Raw genomic sequence first — 16,006 nt, forward strand, 5'->3', positions numbered from 1 at the left:
CATTATTTACTTTTATTGCTCGCTACTCGTTACAAATTACCATATCACAAAACTATCTATTACCGATAATTTCAGTGCTTGCAGAGAATACCTTACTGTTGGGTTCGACACTCTTACTTATTGAAAAGCTACGAGAGATCCCCTACACTTGTGGGTCATCAAGCATATGGCTTGAACCAAGATTTTCGACTGCCTGTGGGAGGCTGCATGTGTAGACGTGGTCTATCACAAATATTCTATTGATTGACTCGAGCATTAACAGTATCCTTTGTCTTATCAGGAATGTTGAGGATCGTGTGAAAAAGGGACTCTGCGACATTCTTTTCGGTGTGCATCACGTTGATGTGGTATGGAAGTTTGAGGTCCTTAAAATAGGGAAGCTGCATGAAGGAGGTAATGTGAGTCCAGTTGTGCATCTCACCATATCATTCAAAACATTTTTTCCTTTGCCTTTTCCTTTGCCCTCGCCCTCGCCCTTGTCTTCGCCTGTGGCTTTGCCTTTGCCTTTTCCTTTCCCTTCGCCGGTAGGCTTAAGAGCTTTCAGCTGAGCAAGCACATCCCCACAAGAAAAAGTTGGAATCTCGTTTACTTCATGGACAACTTTGCCTTTTGTGAAGTTCTTCTTGTCTTCCCTATCAGGATGGTCTGGAGGGAGGAACTGTCGATGCAGGTCAAAGGCAACATACTTGCCACCCTTCTTCAGCCAAATGAAAATCAACGCCTGCATGCACACTGGGCAAGGCATCTTCCCACTTGTACACCATCCGCAGAACAGGGCATAGCCGGGAAAGTCATGCATGCAATACTGTAGCCAAACTTTCATCAACAAATTTTTCTACAGATGCCGGCCGTATGTCAACCTCGGGAAGTACCAAGAATGGTGCAAATCATCCACCAACGGCTGCATAAACACACTCAAATTATTCCTCGGATATTCAGGCCCTGGAATTATAAGCGACAGCAACATGGTCTTGCATTGCATTATGGCGCCGGGAGGGAGATTGAGCGGAATAACAAATGCGGGCCAGCAGCTGTATGGATTAGACGACATACCATATGGATTGAACCCATCACCTGATATAGCAATTATGACATTCCCAGCCTCGGCTGCTTCCTCCGGGTACTCTATATCGAATGACTTACATGCTTCACCTTCTGATGGATGTACAATTCTTTTTGGATTGTACCTTTTTCCTTCCTTGTGCCACTTCATCATTTTGGCAGACTCCTTGGTGATGAAAAGGCGCTGCAGTCTTTTATAAAATCAAGATACCGAAGAACCTGCATAGGGATTTTTAGCTGCTGCTTTTGACCATGCTCATCGACCACCTCAATAACCGAGAGGAACCGCACTTCCTACAGTAGTTGTCATTCGCATACTCATGCCTAAACAAAAGGAAATTCTTTGGAGAAACATGTATTTTCTCATAATCCATGGAGAGCGCCTTCATGATTTTCTTCGTAGCGTACATGGTTTTCAGCAGTTCATGGCCCTCAGGCAGGATGTTAGCCCATACTCCCAGAAATGCTTCGAAGCAACCTCAGCTACAGCCGTACTCAGCCTTGACTGCCATCAGTTGCGAGATGGCATCTAGCACAGAGAGCTTGGCATCGTAATAAAGAGGTTTCTTTGACGAGGCCAAGATATCCAGGAAGGCCTTTGCGGTTTCTTCCGCTTCTCCGGTTTATTCTTTGAATGTGACGAAGGTGTCGGCTGTGCAGCAAAGACATCATCTAGCATGTCTCTAACACCATCGTCCTCATAACCAGCGATGCGTTGTCGTATCACCTCCTCTCTACCACGGTCCCGCTGGGCAAAGTTTATCGGCATATTAAAGTTGGGCATAAATCCATGCGTGGGAAGGTGCTTAGTCATCTCACTCTTATCTCTGCACATACGTCTCTTACATTTGGCACACGGGCATTCTGGCACAATCCTCATTGGACTACGGAATATCTCTTTCAAAAACACATCAGTTTTCTTGACCCACTTTGTTGTTACTTGATTTCGACGGAAAAATCCACTATACATCCACTGATTACCTGCCATCTCTACTTTATCGAAAGCCACGCAACAAAATTAAGGATTCATTTAAATTACTCACATCAATATTTTATTTTTTATAGGGTTGAGGAGAAACGACATTTAATCCACCTACATCTCTAATAGGTAAAGATGGGTCCTAATCCCGCCCGAGAATGTGTAGATTGAGTACGTTGTCCATGCTCTACCCCATTCTGAGACAAAATTTCGGCAGCACCTCCCCGTTGTTCTCCAAATACAAGTCTCGGCAAAATGCCGAGAGAATGTGCATCCGAAAAACAACGGGGAGGCGCCGCCGAAATCCTGTCTCGGAATGGGGTAGAGCATGGACAACGTACCCAATCTACACATCCTCGGGCTGTCCGTGGAAAACGCTAGACAATCCGAAAGAGCTGCGGTGCTAAATATACAATTGAATGCATATTTATTGATGCAACCCTTTCGGACGGGAGACGCCTAGGTTACGCCACTTGATGTGAAAATGAAATATAGTGACATGGCAAAAAAGCAGACGAGTCCATGGAATTATTGCTCACCCTCCAATGTAGAGGATGTAGTCGATCAGAGGGATGATCGTGGACCAACACCACCAACATCGGCGATCACTCCATGAAGATGGAACACCACAAATCCTGTTAATTCCACCGAGTGAAAAAAATTAGGTCATCACCTCACATTAAGCATTGGCACAACATTATGAATCAACATGAAACAACATGTCAAATTGCAAAAAAAATCTTCATTATCTATTTTAGAAACTAAGTGTGTCGAATTGCTTCTTATGAATCAACATGACCTAACACTAACTTGACCAAATACTAACTTGACAAATATCCATCCATCTATTCATCTATATTTGACAAACTAAGTGTCTAAAACATTTATTAACTTGACTAACATCCATTCACAAACTTACTAAAAACTATCTACTATGCATCTAAAAACCTAATAAAACTAAACAAAACAAAAAAAATACATTTTATTCATATATCTAGCATACGCATCTAATATCCATTCATCCATGCATCTAATATCCATCCATGCATCTAACAGTGTCATTCATCTAGCAAATGAAATAAATTGAAAAAAAGCCTTACCTCGCCGGAGAAGGAGCAAGTAGGAAGTCGGGGTGGGGGCAGGGCGTCCGGGGCAGGGGCAGAGCGGTGGCGGCACACACGGGTGGGGGCGAGTGGGCCGGCGACAACGCGGGTGGGGGTCGAGTGGGGCAGCAGTGGCGAGGGGGCAGGGTGGAGTGGGAGGCGACAGGGCAGGGGCGAGTACGATGGCGGCGGCAAGGGGCGAGAAGTCGGGGGTGGGGTGGTGGTGGGTAGGGCGGTCGCGGCGGCACGGGGACGAGGTGGAGTGGGATGGGCGGCGGCGACGCGGGGGGGGAGGCAGGGGGCGAGGCGAGGGGCGGGGGCAAGTGCGGCGGCGGCGAGTAGGCGGCGGCAGGGGGCGGGGCGAGTGCATCGGCGGCGAGTGGGCGGCGCCAGGGGGCGGGGGCGAGATCGGCGGCGGCGGCGAGCAGTTGGGGTCGTCGGGGCCAGGCGCTAGGGGAGAATGAGTGGACACAAGCAGCCGCGAGGGGATAAGGCGATCTATGCCGACGGCTGCCGTCTGCATAGACACCACGTCATCAATCTGCGTGACCCCGGCCCTATGGCCGCAGCGCCGTCGGCATAGTTATATTTTTCCTTTTTATTTCATATAGATTTGTTTTATGTTTTTTACGTATTATTATTTGATTAACTTACATGAAGCATGTGTAAATATAAGCATACGGCGTCTCTGGAGTGTGCAAACGCCCGGCAGGCGTCTCCGGAGTGTGACCCCCTCACGTTCGGGGTTACCGCAGAACGTCCACTACCGTGTCATCGCCGTCCTTGAGGGGGGGCCACACCCCGGAGACGGGTGCCACCTCTTCAGACATGCCACCACACCACTCCGCATGTATGAGGGGCCGGTGCAATGCTCCGCTAGCATTGCTAAGCCCCCCCTCCCCCAGGGCCCCCATCCCGCCTAACCCTGGAGCGGTTGACCACGAGATCTGGCCCTTTGACTTACCACGGACGGGCTTTGACCAGTGGACCTCTCCACCCAGTTGTGTTAGGTCAGCCTAGAGGGACACCTGGGAGCAACATCCGAGCCAAACCCACAGCTAAATCCCCTCCGTGTAGACCTGACGCGTCCGTTTCCCCCCTCCAGGTGCGGGCGGTGGCGCCGTCCGTGCGGGGGCACACCCCGGAGACGCATGCCGCCTCTTCAGACATGCCACAACACCACCCCGCATGTATGAGGGGCCGGTGCGATGCTCCGATGGCATTGCTACCCCCCCCCCAGGGCCCCCGTCCCACCTAACCCTGGAGCGGTTGACCACGATATCTAGCCCTTTCACTTCCCACGGACGGGCTTTGACCAGTGGACCTCTCCACCCGGTTGTGTTAGGTCAGCCCAACGGGACACCTGGGAGCAACTTCTGGGCCAAACCCACAGCTACATCCCCTCCGTGTAGACCCGACACGTCCGTTTCCCCCTCCAGGTGTCGGCGGCAGCGCCGTCTGTGGGGGGGCACACCCCGGAGACACATGCCGCCTCTTCAGACATGCCACAACACCACCCCGCATGTATGAGGGGCCGGTGTGATGATCCGGTGGCATTGCAACCCCCCCCCCCCTCAGGGCCCCCGTCCCGCCTAACCCTGGAGCGGTTGACCACGAGATCTAGCCCTTTGACTTCCCATGGACGGGCTTTGACCAGTGGACCTCTCCACCCGGTTGTGTTAGGTCAGCATAGAGGAACACCTGGGAGCAACTTCCAGGCCAAACCCACAGCTACATCCCCTCTGTGTAGACCCGACGCGTCCATTTCCCCCTCCAGGTGCCGGCGGCGCCGCCGTCCGTGAGAGGGGGCACACCCTGGAGACGCGCGCCGCCTCTTCAGACATGCCACAACACCACCCCGCATGTATGATGGGCCGGTGCGATGCTCCAGTGGCATTGCTACCCCCCCCCAGGGCCCCCGTCCCACCTAACCCTGGAGCGGATGACCATGAGATCTAGCCCTTTGACTTCCCACGGACGTTCTTTGACCAGTGGACCTCTCCACCCGGTTGTGTTAGGTCAGCCCAGAGGGACACCTGGGAGCAACTTCCGGGCCAAACCCAAAGCTACATCCCCTCCGTGTAGACCCGACGCGTCTGTCACTACAAGAAACCTGTTAATACGTGACGGATTTCTGGTGACATTCTCAGATATCGTCACTGATGATGATAGTTTCTCTTATCCGTCATGGAAAGCGTCATGGATCAGCAGGATGTGACCGCACCCCCTTGCTAGTGCTTAGGCTTCTCTTTTTTTATACATCATTCAGACCGTCACCGATGGTTGCTGCTGACGTGTCCCATGTGACTCTTTATTTGTCCCACCTGTCAGTTGGTGTAGCCAATGATTTATATTAAAACTAAAAGAGAATGCACGAACTTTCCAGAGAGCGCGCGGACATGTAAAATTTTAAGTTGCCCACGTGGGCCGGTTGTAATTTTTTTGACCCGGACTACTTAAGCCCACGATCCACACCCATCTAACCCTAATCCCCTTTCTCTCCTCCGTTCCCTCCGCCGCCACAGTTGCCCGCACCCGATTTCGGCGATTGCAGCGGCTATTGCCGGCGCGGAGCACCCCACTGAGCTCGCTTCGCTCGGGTCCATCCTCCCCTCCGCAAGATTTCCCCCTCCCGGCTTCTACCGCTCGCCGAAAATCCAGTCCCGTGCTAGGGTTTTCTACTCCGGCACACCCTTCATCGTCGGCGCATCTTCGGCGGCCTCTGGCAGCTCTTATTCGTCGTCTACGGCGCCCGCAGTTGTCGGTCCACCTCGAGCAGGTCGGCGCAGAGGATCTCCTCCCGCAGGTTCCATGGACACGGCGCACCCTGCAGTTGCTGGTCCGGGACGAGGGCGGGCACGGCGAGCCTTGTCCTGCTCGACGACGATGCCGGCGAACGCCGGTGCTCCTCCTGGTCGACCTCTAAGGAGGAGCGCCAGTACAGCATCAGCACGCCCTGCGGCTGAACCCCCCTTCTCCACCCATCCAATGGCGTACAGGATGTCAGCAAGTCCAACACCCCCTTAGCCCTGCGGCCCTGCCTCCTGTCCTCTAGCTCCAAAAGTTTTTATTTACTGTTAAGGTACATGAATCACTCGTGGAAATATTCTGATATTTATGTACTGACTTGGTTCTTGGGAAGGAGGAGTTAGTGCAGAATCAATATCAGAACCATCAGAAGTTCAGGATTGGACGTGGTGTTATTTTGTTCCAGTTTCTAGACAGAGACATATATGTACGTATATCTATGTTAGATGCAGTATGCTGGTACATATATCTATGTTATATGCAGTATGCTGGTATGTTCAAATCATTGTTCCAATCCATATATACCACATTAAAAATGTATTACAGGCATCGACAGTATTCCATCTCAATGCAAGCACAATGTCTCTCCCTTTGTCATCTTGACAAACTGCACTTTTCAGTATCTCTGCTGCTTAGAGCTCTAAGAAGCTTGATTTTTGTGTAAAAAATTAATTCTTCGTGGTTTTATCCAAAATTTACATCTCTTCAAAAGCTTAGCATATATAAGAATAGGAGTTTTATGTTACTTCCATGTTTACATCATGAATGCCATGGTTTTGAACATTTTCAGTTGTATTTGGTAGTGCGAGGTTAGTTGTCCTCCTATAAAGCTAACAAGCTGTTTATTGTGCACGAACTCTTTCTGGTGAACATTAGGTGAAAAATGACCAAGCAAGAACATATCCATGAATTGAGTTACTTATTCCATGTATTCGGGCCTATTTTTTTATCTTTTTTAGAACAAGACCGTGCATTCATGTATCAGCTACATGGCAAAATGTTGTGCTATCGTTTCTGGATAAATGGTGCTTAGGTGGTGTATAGTCAGTTCCCTTCACTCTCCCTCTCCCAGTTTTACATTCTTTCCCCATCTTTTTATTTCAAATTGAGACATTTATGTCAGTTTTCTGTTCATTTGCTACATAACAGTCGAAGGTAGGCGTCAAAGGTAGGAGTTTGTGGTTCTGTGATTGTAGTTGTATATGATGATTTGCACCATGTGTTTTCTTAAACTGTAGAAACTCTCTTACAAAAACTGTGTATACAGGAGGGGCACAACTCAACTAAATAGTTCATTTAGATGCCTAGTAGAGAGATAATAGGGTCCCAACAGCAATACAATATAGTCTGAGTTGTTTTTAAGATAACTCGGACACCAGTTGGCAGGTTATGATAACCGTCGCTTAGAGGCTGATTTTTTACTAATAGTTATTGCTCATTCAGACGGGGAGCATGACTCCACCAATGGACATGCACCTTTCCGTCGTTGAAATTTAAACGCTCGACATTCTGGTATTTTTCATGTATGTCGTAGTGGAGTCAAATATGGCCTCTTTTGTTAGGAAATTATATCTTCGGATATTTTGGGTACATTCCTTGAATTTTTGCATCCCAATCTCTCAGTAATACTCCTTCATTATGTTTCTAAATGTATTTTGTTTGTTCTAGAATAAATCATATACTGCATTTTGCATCATATAAATGCGCTGGTTTTGATCATATCTCCACTTTTGTCCTGTATGTTTTGCGAAATGGAGTAATTAACTTGAATTGTTAATGCGATTCAGATCTTTGGCATGTACAGTTCATATAGCTAATGCCTCCCTACAAATGACTTTGACCCCACTACAACTGTTCAAAGTTTACATGCATATTGTTTATGCTGGGTTCACTTCATATAGGAGCAAAATCTGAGAAGTTGTTGCGTTCAGGTTTATGTGAGTTCTTGGTATGGCTCCACTTCAACGTTGTTTAGTTGTAATATCACGCCTTTGAACGACTTATTCATAATACTTCTGTTGTTACGCAACCTTAGCTGGGCTGCATTTCTTATCTGAGTTGTAGTGGAACTTTTTATGTCAAATAAGCACAACGGAGTTTAGTTCTTTTCTCCCTACCAACTCTATTGATCTATTACAGTTCATCATTACTTTTTGTTGTCGCTGGTTGTTTCTTTTCACATGTTCGATTAAGTTTGTTGCACTAGTTTGCACCCTGGAAGTGAAAAAATATCGTGATAATGTGTAAGCTACTTCTAGTTTTACCTACTGGCTATTACATTTTATAATGTGACATAATTTTCATAATGTGGCAGATATTGGTTTATGGGAGCAGTTTCAACCACAACGACATGTGTTTTGATGACTTCGGTGTGCAGCCAGAAACATGGGATCACCCATAGTTGCTGTTTGATGAGAGTTGGCCTTGCTGATTTGGGTGGTACTGCCTGGAGAGTAGCATAGTGTTCTTTGAGACGTGCTTGTAAAATTAGTGTTTTCTGGGTCTTCCTTTTGCTCCTGTACTGATATATTTTTGGTGTATATTTGTAATTTTCTTTTTTAGTGAAATGAGCATATATTTTTTGGCAAACTCTTAATAGCCTGAAATTTCCATGGACCAAGAGAAATGACTGATGGGCTGATGTCTTTGGATTGAAATTCGTGGGCCTTACCCGAAATTATTATGGGCTGTCCCTTTTGGACACCGAGCTGAAATATAGTGGGCCAAAATTTAGATGGGCTGATTACTATATGGGCTGCCACATCATATCCATGTCAGATGATGATGTGGCAGGCAAATTGACGCCGTTATGAGTATGTCAGTTAGGTGCCATCCATGACAGTAAAGAACCGTCATGGTTCATGACGGTTTTGGATGATCCGTCATGGAGTGTGCAGTGGTTAAATTATGACGTGATAAATATGACGGATTTTAAATCCGTCACGTATGCCCTTCCACGGCTTTGCACATGCCTGTGACGGACTTAATCTGTCATGGATTAACAGAATTCTTATAGTGGTTTCCCCCTCCAAGTGCCAGCGGCGGCGCCGTCCGTGTGGGGGGGCACACCCCCGAGACGTGTGCCGCCTCTTTAGACATGCCACAACACGACCCCACATGTATGAGGGGCCGGTGCGATGCTCTGATGGCATTGCTACCCCCCCCCACCCGGTCCCCCGTCCCGCCTAACCCTAGAGCGGTTGACCACGAGATCTAGCCCTTTGACTTCCCACGGACGAGTTTTGACCAGTGGACCTCTCCACTCGGTTAGTTCAGCCCAGAGGGACACCTGCGAGCAACTTCCGGGCCAAACCCACAGCTACGTCCCCTCCGTGTAGACCCGACGCGTCCATTTCCCCCCTCCAGGTGCCGGCGGCGGCGCCGCCCGTGAGGGAGGGCACACCCCAGAGACGCGTGTCGCCTCTTCAGACATGCCACAACACCACCCTGCATGTATGAGGGGCCGATGCGACGTTCCGGTGGCATTTCTACCCCAGGGCCCCCGTCCCGCCTAACCCTGGAGCGGTTGACCATGAGATCTAGCCCTTTGACTTCCCACGGAGGGGCTTTGACCAGTGGACCTCTCCACCCGGTTGTGTTAGATCATCCCAAAGGGACATTGGGAGCAACTTCCGGGCCAAACCCACAGCTACATCCCCTCCGTGTAGACCCGACGCGTCCGTTTCCCCCCTCCAGGTGCCGGTGGCGGCGCCGTCCGTGAGGGGGCGCACACCCTGGAGACGCGTGCCGGGAGTTTGACATGCCACCACACCACACGGTTGTGGTAGGTCATCCCATTTAAACACCGGGCGTTTGACCCGATGCGGCTGTTTCCCCCCTCCAGGTGTCGGCCGCCGACGGCGGCGCCGTCCATGAGGGGGGTCACACCCCTCCGTATAGATTGAAAAAGTAAGGTATTTTTGCTTATATTAACACATGCTACATGTAAGTAAATTAACTAATAATACGTAAAAGGAACAAAAAATTCTATAAGAAATGCAAAGAAAAAAAACTATGCTGACGGCAAAGCCGTCGGCATAGCCTAGGCCAGGGCTGATGGACGGCGCGTCGCGGATCAATGACGTGTCATCTGTGCCGACAGGAGCCATTGGCATAGGTCTTGGTCGGTGCGGTTTGGATCGATGACGTGTCACCTGTATCTATGTCGACGACCGCCCATCTCCGCCGTCGGCATAGATCCGACGTCGTTAGCCGCCCGTCACGAGCGTGGTCAGCGGGCCTGCATGTATGCCGACGGCCAGTATATGCCGACGGCAGCTGTAGGCGAAGTCTGGGATAAGCCAACGGCTTTTCTTTGCCGACGGGGGCCATCGGTGTAGCCGCGGATAGCCCGACGGCCATTGTGCGCCGACAGCCTGGACCCAGCTGTCGGCATGGCTTGGAGTAGGCTGACGGGGGCCGTCGGCATACATTTGGCCGTCGGCATCGAGCCCTGTCTCGGTAGTGGCAGTAGCACAAATCTGGCATGCTCTTCACATTTTTCATGAACTTTTTGTGATTAAATAAAATGCAATTGCACACATACGCCACGAGTGCACTACACCACGGACATCAATAGGAGGCACTTTAAAATGCCTCGAAAGGGCCATATAATGCCAGCCTAGAGAATATAAGGCATTTTTAAAATATGCTAGAGATGGTCACGAAGGGAAAGGTCTTTGAAGGCACTTTTCTAGAACGCCTCAAAAGATCAACACAGAGGCATTTTTAAAATGCCAGCAAGCTCAATGGGAGGCATTTTTCAATAATGCCTCAAAAGGAACACAAAGGCATTTTTTTTAAATGCCAGCAATCTCAATTTGAGGCATCTTTAGGAATGCCTCCAAAGACTATTTGTAGCATTTCTTATACTGCCTCAAAAAAATTTGTGTGGCATAACTCATACTGCCTTCAAAACCTTTTTGTGGCATTTCTTAAGATCGCCTCGAAAACCATTTTGTGGCGTCTTTTGACTTGCCTCCAGAATGTTTCTGAGGCACATAAGAATGCCAGAAATTTTACACATGCATATAAGAATATGAATTAAAAACACTGTTACGGCAAGCTCACTAATTTGCAACCACTGTACAAACACATATATACAATAGTAGAACAAGATTGAGAGGCTTACATGGACTAGAAGTACCATCGTGCAAGAGAATAATGTAAAGCATTAGAACATCTTCACAAATTCAAAAGCAACATCAAAGTATCAATCAGCAACACAGGGCCAACAATGTAACACAAGTACACTGCCTACTATTGTGATAACAATGTAACACAGAGGTACACTGCCTACTGTTGTAAAAACAATGTAATTAAAGAGCGTTCCAGCTTGATGCAATCAATTGGAAGTACAGAAACCAATCAGCTGCGTGTCACCTTCAACTTCGACTTTCGGATGGCATCTACAAGAGCAAAGACTGTTCTTAGCACTGTAACAGGGTTAAAGAGACAGGCATGTAAAATGATGTAAATACTAAAACTTAAACATATTTTTGTTTGCGCCATTAAACTTAATCTATCATTCAAACAGCAACAGCATGCACGAGTAGGTAAAAAATAGCACTGTAAAATGTAAAATGGGTAAATTATAAAGATCATTAAGGGGTGTCAGGTATTGCTTTAAATCTGCACCATTGGTCATTGCCTCCATGGATTGAATCACTGAATAGATGATCAACTTGGTACTAGCAAAAAAAGGATAAACTGAAACCTATGCCTGTTGTTCCATCTGATCCTACTTGCGCGTGAACCATATGACTAGATTTGTCATTTTGGAGAAGCACCACTGGCCATTAGAATGTCCAGGTTCCACATGACACTAAGACACCGAGCACTATTTTTAAGAACTGAAACATGGAGCCATCAATTCAAGGTGCAACCACTGTACAGACTTTACACATGTACAACACCAACTATTGTTTAATATTGTACAACAATGAAACATATCTTCAAAAATTCAGAAATGACCAAAGCTACTATCACAACTTAAATGAGCATCTTAGATCACAATATTGTACTGTCAAGGATTGCAGAGAAGAGGATAGTAGACGAACTTATTACTAAGTTCAGGTTAGGAAATTATATATCCACAGAAAATCTTGATGCAAGAGTAACAGGAAAAGGCATGTACAACTCACCTATGACCATCTTTCATGTTTCCCTGCCTGAATTCCTAAGTATGTTGTTTCCGGTTGTAGCAGAGATTGCTTGAGTACCTTTTTTCATTCTTGTTGTCTCAGAAACTTTCTTTCTCTTCAGTGTATTCCTCACTGCACCTTCTGAAGTACTGCAACCAGTCTGATGGTTGGTCACCTGAGTTCCAGTAGTTGTTTCATTGGGATCCACATTCTTGCTATTGTTGAAAGACATCTGACTACAAACACTAGAAACCTACAATTGGGTAGAAACAAAAATCATGTATAGTTATATATAATATGAGCACAAAACAACAACTATGACCTATGACAGTACCTTAGAGTGCAGCACGGTAGTACGGTCTGTTTGCGTAATCTGCATAAAAAAGAGTTCAGAATAGTTGCATATACAAGAACAGGGCGAATGAGTTAGCAAAGTGTCATGTATCATACATTTTTGCGTGGCCATGGAATACACCTAGCTTGGGCATTTCCTATCTTGTTTATTTTCCCTTGTGCACGAGGCAGCTCAGTTGTTTCTTTGAGCACGACGTTGACAAGAACTTCAACACAATCAGCTAGTGGTTAGCCATCAGTAGCTTTAGCTTTTCTATCAGTTTTCTGAATTGTTCCCATTGCCACCACACCTGCACTGTTTGGCGACGTCAAACTAACTTCCATGCCACACTTTATGGTATCTTCTAATCCGTCCTGTAAGTTGCAATAGTATTAAGTAACCCTTCTAATTTGCTAGTTGGTTAATAAGTTGAGACAAATATAGAAAAATCACCTTTGGCCCCTTTTGGAGCGGTGTTTGAAATATTCCTGGTTTCTTATGTTTAGTTGTCTTTGTCTTCTTTGGTTTTGGCACAGGCGCAAGACTTGGTAGTGCTGATTCTGTTTTCTTTGATTCCAGTTGGGATGCCTTCACCAACTTAGAGTAGCCATTGCCTTGGATCAGCCATTGCCTCGGATGCCTTGGTAGTATATGAAAGTGAAGTTGCTTGTTCTTCGTCATTCATGATTTCCAAGTCCTAGTATGTGGAAACTCATATTAAGCTAGTAGTAAATGCTCAAATAATGTGACTGAATATAAGAGATGAAAATAAGAATCACCTTAGAAGGTTCTTTATTTGGAAGCTCCTTTTCTAGAATTCCTCCCATTTCAACAGACCCCCTAGAAGCTATGATCAAACTATTTAGCTCATTGTACTGTTCTGCCATTCTCTCACTCTTGGCCATTATTGAAGTTTGATTTGCCACCAGAGTATGCACCACATGCCAAAGCTCCATGTTCTCTTGTTTAGCAACATGTAGTTCAGCTTCAACTTGAGCAAGGCGCTTCGAAGCGACTCCACCTACTAATAGACCAAGGCCACTTGGCCTTCCTTTCTTTCCTTTTGGGAAAATTGATGAATAAAGATCACCATCACGGGCCTCCTCACCAATCAAAGAAGGATCTTCCCGAATCTTTTTTTAATTTCATCCTGAAAGGTTCATATAACAGTAGGATTGCAAGCATAAATTTTATGAAGCACTGAACACAGCAGTATCAAGTGAAAGCTAACTAGGAATATAATAGAACAGAGCACTATGAAGTGAACTACATACCACTTTTACTCCGCTTTGTTGGTTGACTGGATATCCATTGTTTTTTGTATGCGTAACCATGTAAAGCTCGGCACGCCCAATTTCCCTACCCTCTACCATCTCCTGAAGCAGAGATGAAATTTTGATACACTAGTTACACAAGTTAAAAAGGACAAAGACACTAAGGCAACAGATCTAGACAGCAAATCTGTCCACAATTCAGTTGTGTACATATGGGAGGCAGAATAAGTAAGGTCAGCCTTCCTCGACATAGCGGTGTGGGTCCCGTTGACACAAAGAACATGGCAAATGAATATTATGGGGTAAAATAAAACAAGGAATATTGATTACCATTTGATCAAGGACAACTGCAAAACTTCGTGACCCAGCCGTGTGGGTCCCGTTGCATCCCTCGAGTTGCGATGCCCAAGTGGCTTTGTTTCTCTCATATTTTTCCTGGACACACAAATATGGTGAAGAAACTCATAACAAGCTTATATGTGGAACACATATTTAGCATAGGATAAAAACTACACCATTGAGTACTCACCTTAGCTTTCTCTGTTCTCCAGTGTTTTACTAGCCACTCCCACTGTCCAATTGGAATTCTATTATCACAACCATTAAGAATATTCCGTGCCCGTGACAAATCAGCTTTGTAGTATTTCCTCTTTAAAACAACCTTGAAGTCTTTCCATTTTTTACTAGCTGATCTCAACACCCATCTTTTGTATGACTCATCAATGTTGAAAAAAGCATATTATAAAATACATTTGTGACAACTTGTTCGTTGAAGAAAAAATGACTTGTTTGTTGAAGATGCAAATATATATATATATATGTTAGATTGCGTTGACATACCTGGACAGAACCCCACAACTTTTCTTTCTCCAACTTTGGTACTTTGCTCCAGTTTTGAGCAGCTAAGGACATTTCTTTTCCTTTCACTAGGGTTCCAATAAAATTTGACAGCTTGCAAGTCTTCAAACCACATGGCTGACCAAATCTGTTGAACTTCAAATTAATCTTGTTATCAACATCATGTTCTTTCCAGAAGCGCCTCATGTGAGTAGGTCCTCTTCTAGTCTTCTCTACAACTTCTGGTATGTGAACAGATAGGAACTACCATTAGGCCCATGCAAAACAAGCACATGTAAATTCTTTTATGCCCTCAGAACTAACCATGTGTTTGCTCTTGTTCTTGTCGAACTTCCTCTTCTTCTTCATGTTCATCTTCTTGTCTAGACTCACCTTCTTCATCTTCCGATTCAGTTTCATCACCATGTTCAGCGCCATCTTCTCCATCTTCCGATTCAGTTTCCTCACCACTTCCCTCATGGCTCCTTAAGTCAACATCTTCAGCTCTGGAATCCTTCAAAATCAATACAAGAAAACAAGATGAGCAATAAAACAAGTTTTCAAAGTTATCCATGTTGAGCTCCTCAAGACCATCAGAAGTAATAAAAACAAGAGCTCACCAAGTATTTTAAGAGCTTACCATAGTGAAGTGTTTTAATTTATCCCTGTTTGAAGCTTCTATTTTCATTTGTTTCATAACATTGATGCATTCCATTTGTGGTAGATTAACTTCTCTGACTTTATATTTCAGCTCATTCAGTCTTCGTTCATGGTCAGACACATGGGACTGATTGAATGCATCAGATCTTGATCCCGAAGTCATCATATTTCCTGGCATGTACAATTTGAAACTCGGTTAGAAAAGACGGTATCAAAACTAAGATAAAAACAATCAATTGAAATTCAGTCCAAAAACAATCAATAGCTCTCACCTAATCCTAGCCTAATATTCTTCATGCCCATCAATTCTAGCCTCCATATCAAAGAAGTCTCTTGTAGGTGGATGAACCACAGCGTACCAATCCTTCTCTATAGAATCTTGTACATAATATACTTGGGTGGCTTGAGTTGCGAGGATAAATGGCTCATCAAATATGTCGCTGCCACTGCTTAGCAAATGGTTAAAATTCACCTCAGTTATTCCATATGGGTCCTTTCGAACCCCAGCATCAGGGTGAACACTGTCGACCCAATCACACTTGAATAAAACCATGCTGCCTTTGTTTGAATAATTCAGCTCAACTATTTCAGTGATTCGGCCATAATAAACAACATCTCCTAAAGCTGGATTCTTATCTTTAGCACTTGAGAAACTAGATGTCTTTGCAATCATAGATACTCCATCACATTGCGCTTCTTTTCCGTCACCATATCCCCTTGTGTGGAAAGTGCATCCATTTATAGAGTAAGCATTGTACTTTCTCACCATCCGATATGGCTTTTGTGCTAAGACTTTAACTTCTTCA

At 45.8% G+C, this 16,006-nt stretch overlaps 1 long non-coding RNA gene across 1 annotated transcript; it reads right to left on the bottom strand.

Annotated features, from left to right (window-relative positions):
- Nucleotides 1-11,186: 11,186 nt before the first annotated feature.
- On the bottom strand, nucleotides 11,187-14,215 carry LOC147958519 (uncharacterized). The gene is made up of 8 exons (XR_015612050.1): nucleotides 14,034-14,215; nucleotides 13,704-13,805; nucleotides 13,209-13,579; nucleotides 12,883-13,126; nucleotides 12,546-12,803; nucleotides 12,430-12,468; nucleotides 12,096-12,348; nucleotides 11,187-11,360 (listed from the first exon to the last, which is right to left on the bottom strand). It is a non-coding gene; the product is annotated as an uncharacterized LOC147958519 (long non-coding RNA).
- Nucleotides 14,216-16,006: the final 1,791 nt, after the last annotated feature.

Source organism: Triticum urartu, chromosome 7A (assembly GCF_056163025.1).
Source record: "Triticum urartu cultivar PI428250 chromosome 7A, HENAU_Tu73, whole genome shotgun sequence".
Lineage (NCBI taxonomy): Eukaryota > Viridiplantae > Streptophyta > Magnoliopsida > Poales > Poaceae > Triticum > Triticum urartu.